Source organism: Bufo bufo, chromosome 2, assembly GCF_905171765.1.
Source record: "Bufo bufo chromosome 2, aBufBuf1.1, whole genome shotgun sequence".
NCBI lineage: Eukaryota > Metazoa > Chordata > Amphibia > Anura > Bufonidae > Bufo > Bufo bufo.
In genome coordinates this window covers 677,902,344-677,907,021 of record NC_053390.1, presented here as the reverse complement: position 1 = coordinate 677,907,021, position 4,678 = coordinate 677,902,344, and positions in this window count along the sequence as shown.

Here is a 4,678-nt window from a genome sequence, read left to right as displayed (position 1 = left end):
GCTTCAATATCCATTCCTGCCCATAATCATGAGTTTGTGTTCGGAATCTTGGGCTGATGGAGACGCTTTTGTTTCTGCTAGGGTTACCCAGCACTAACAATTTGCAAAAGCCCCAAAGTTATTCTAAAACTATACATTATTGGCTTATAAACTAGTGTTTAAATTACAGGCTTTCTGAATTACTTCTCTAGACTTCTGGAACACGAAACCACTTATACTTGCCAAAGATGTAAAATAAAAGGGCAAAGTACTCAGAAATATATTCCATATATTGAAAATAAAAGTACAATTCTGTACATGAATTTAGTAGCTGGAGTAACAGTTGTGGCATTGAAAACTTAATGATCAACACTTTTTTATTGGCAGAGTTAATTTACCATCTTTATTTTATATGACATTGTGGCACCATTATGCTCTGGAATGGCAGGCTACACAATGCTATGCCTTCAGGCCTCAATTACTTTGCAGTATAACCTCAACTGCCATTTTGTTATGGAGATACGTATTCCACAGACTGGTTTTGAATGATACAATTAAACGAAAATAGAAAACTATAGATATTTTAGAATACAAGCTCTAAAAACATTTGCGCACCACAAACCTCTTTTTCTTGGGAGGAATTAGAAAGATTCATTTTAGGCATTATGGGGTTTAGCAGCTGTACATAATATAGACAGAAGATATGCAGAACCCTTTCCATAAACAGCTAACAATCATTTACATAATAGTGTGGTTTTGTAGAACATAGATAGAATAACTATAAGAATATTATTAAGTTCATATGTCTCCTCTCAGACTGAAGTAGTTAAAGGGCTTGTCTCCCATTAAAGGGAGTCTGTCATCAAAGTTTCACCTTTTTAACCCTTCCCATAGCTTTCTAGCAGCCTTACAGTTAATAAAAACGTTACTTTTATGAGCAATCCTGGACTTATAAAACCGGCAAAAAACATCTTAGTAGCATATGCAAATGAGGGCTCGCAAGTGCCCAGGGCGGCGTTACCCTCGTAGGTGCCCAGCTAGCTCAGCCTTATCGTTGCTTCCCCCCGCCCATTCTTTCCCTCTGCCCGCCCATCCTTTCCCTCTGACCGCCCATCTACTTACTTCTTGTTTTGCCGAGATCCCGCGCCTGCGCATTCAGTCCGTCGGCCGGCGGTGAAGCTTTGATGACAGACTCCCTTTAACCATGTAGACAAAGTTAATCCAAGGCACTTGTATTGTGCACTAATGTATTGTGGTTGGCCATATTGCCTCCTTTGCTAGCTAGATTTATTATTTCATCACATTATACACTGCTTATTTCTAGAGGTTACAGCTAGGGATGAGCGAATCGACTCAGGATGAAACATCCGAAGTCTATTTGCATAAAACGTCAGAAATTGATTTATACTGTAAAAAAACATTTCCCGAACTTGGGTTCGGTTCCAAGGCACCACTTGGAACCGAACCCGAGTCGGAAAATGTTTTTTTACAGTACAAATTAATTTATTAAGTTATTGCGTGAAGTCTCGTGAGACTTCACAAAGCAATAACTTCGGCTCATCGGAGCCAATACATTCTAATACTGTATGGAGATCCTGTTTTATGCGAATCGACTTCAGATTTTTCATCCGAAGTCGATTCGCTCATCCCTAAATACAGCCACCGCTTCAGTGCAGATACAAGGTCACAGGAATGGGGGCCGTTTTGCATGTGTGCCTATGCACACACCCACTGTCCCTGCCAGCAGAGAGGCCAGTGCTTTTTCTTTTACTGTTCAAGTGCAGCCACTGGTTGTAACCCCTGGATACGAGCAGTGTATAATGTGATGGGAAAAAAGAATCAAGCCAGCAAAGGAGGCAATATGGACAATCACAATACATTAGTTAGGGTACTTTCACACTTGCGTTAAAGTTTTCCGGTATTGTGTACGGTCCTCGGAGCTCAATACCGGAAAAAACTGATCAGTTTTATCCTAATGCATTCTGAATGGAGAGCAATCCGTTCCGGATGCATCAGTTCAGTCCCTCTTACGTTTTTTGGACGGAGAAAATACCGCAGCATGCTGCAGTTTTCTCTCCGGCTAAAAAACTGATTACTTGCCGGAATGCCGGATGCGGCATTAATTTACATTGAAGTGTATTAGTGCCGGATCTGGCAATAAGTGTTCCGGCAAAACGGATCCGGATTTCCGTTCTGCGCATGCGCAGACCTTTAAAAATGCAAAAAAAATTGATACCGGATCCGTTTTTTCCAGATGACACCGGAGAGACGGATCCGGTATTGCAATGCATTTGTGAAACGGAACCGCATCCGGATCCGTCTCACAAATGCATCAGTTTGCATCCGGATTGCCGGTTCCGGCAGGCAGTTCCGGTGACGTAACTGCCTGCCAGAATCCTCTGCCGCAAGTGTGAGAGTACCCTAAGTTATGTATTAAAGGGGTTTTCCAGGAGTTTAAAACTAATGACCTATCCTCTGTATAGCCTGAAGAAGGTGAGCGAAAGGTACGTTGGGGTGTCGCTGCTTACTGGACATGCTGTGTGTTAGTTCAAGACTGTGGACTGCACTGCCTGCAGAGTTACGAGAGTCAAAATTATCAGCATTCTGGCTGAAGAATTTATTGAAACTGAATTCAGAAAAGTCTGTGAAGGTTCTCATTTATCCAGGTCATGGTATATCTGTAAAGAATAAATCAAGGCAACTGGACTTTCTCAGAATTGAGAAAGCTCGTTGGAAGAAGGAGTGAAACGTTTTCAAGAAATCTACAGTAAGTCCAGTTGCCTTGATTTATTCTTTACAGATATGAATTCAGAAAAGACAAATAGATCATTTTTTGAGATCATCTCCCTAGTCCATGCTGTGCAGCATGGACCCTACGCTCATAGGGGGTGCAGAGGCTACCAGGCCCAGGAGCCTCAGGGGGCGCAAAGACCCTTGTGCCACATAAGAAGACACTGATATGATAGAAAGTGCATGCTGGTCAAATTTTTAATGAGGGAATACAAAAGCTTGTTGAAAAATGGACAAAGTCTATTGAAAGTAGAGAGATTATGTGGAAAATGTGGTATATGTCTTTTCTGAAAGTTGATTAAAATAAATTCTACTGCCAGAGTGCAGATAATTTTTGACTCACCCATGTAACATTAAAAGCAATCTATACTTGGCAATTATCCATGATCTACCAGGAGATCACGATTGTCCAGTGGTCGATGGCTGATTTGAAGGGTTTTGGTAAATTAAAAACTAGGTTTCATTTTTTTCTTGCTTATGTTTTGTGTCTGGTATTGAAGCTCCATAGAATAAATGGGAATGGATTGCCATATAGACACTATCCATGGACTAAAATGGTGTTGTTTCACGTGAAAGAAAATATCCCTTTTTCTAGTGTCAGAAAAAACATTTTCATTTGAGATGACAAGAAATAAGCCACACACAATATTATGAGTAGCTCTGCTGTGCCATGCCAACATATTGCCTTCTTTATGGAGAGTCCAACTACTTTACATCATGTGACCTTTTTGTAACAATGATATTGCTTTCTAATCACAAATACGTATATAAAATATTTGAAAATCTGTTCCCAGTGAGAAGATAATCCTCCACATGTAGGGAGCGTATTTCCTATCTATTTTGTCTCCTCTGTCGCCGTTAGACATACTTGAGATTTGACTTGTTTACAGTGTACAGTAAATATAAGAAATAAAGAAATGCATGAAGACGTTTCATGTTTTACTTCTCCTGATATCAGAAAAGTAACTGCATGTTTTACAGCTCCAGTTAATCATTCAATGGGAGCAATAAGAAAAGATTGTCTTCCAGCCTCTGGCAGAATTTGGATCTTACGGATGCCTTGCTCATGATACTTACCACTGTCCAGTGACCTGGAATTCTATCCAGGGGAAGACAATGAATTATACTGAAAAACTGCAACGTCTTTTAAATCAAATATAGAATGCACAAAAGCTACAAATCTTACAGCAAAAAAACATACATGGCATAGTAGAAAAACATGAAAATAGAGGGCGAAGAGGAGTCACATGACAAAGTGCAATATACATTTCAATATACTTGCAGTTTGCTGTTCACTTTTTGGGCAGGTTTGCGCAGACCTGCAAAGGGAATTATACTTACCTGGTCCCCGCCATTGGGTCCTGGCTCCTCTGCTGCCTCACTCAGATCCCCCACTGTTAACGTCCGCTTTGATGCTGCTGCAGCCCATGACTGGCTGCAGCAGTGACCTAGGTGCCTTGTGTCCCATGATCAATTGACATGATGCAAGGGGGGCAGTTGACCGCTGTGACCAGTCATTGGCTGCAGTGGCCTCAATACGGATGCCGACAGTGGGGGACCTGAGCAAGGCAGCAGGGGCCAGGCAGAAAAGGAGCCACGACCCATAAGTAAGTATATTTCCCTTCTGGCCAGGAGGGGGAAGGCTGCCCAAACCCCACAAAAGGTAAACAACCCCTTTAAAGGGGTTAGTCAAGTTTTTTTTTGTAAACGCCTCCTCTTAGCCAGACCTATGAATTGAAGCTTACTTACCTGCTTCCTGGCGCTGGCTCCCCGCTCCATTCTCTTCCAGGCTTGGGTTGCTCTGCTGCGCTCCATCACTGTAAACATTTGGTTTGACACGGCTACAGCCAATTGCTGGCTTCAACGGTGATCAAGTGACTAAACTTGCACAACCCTCTTAAGGGGGAGC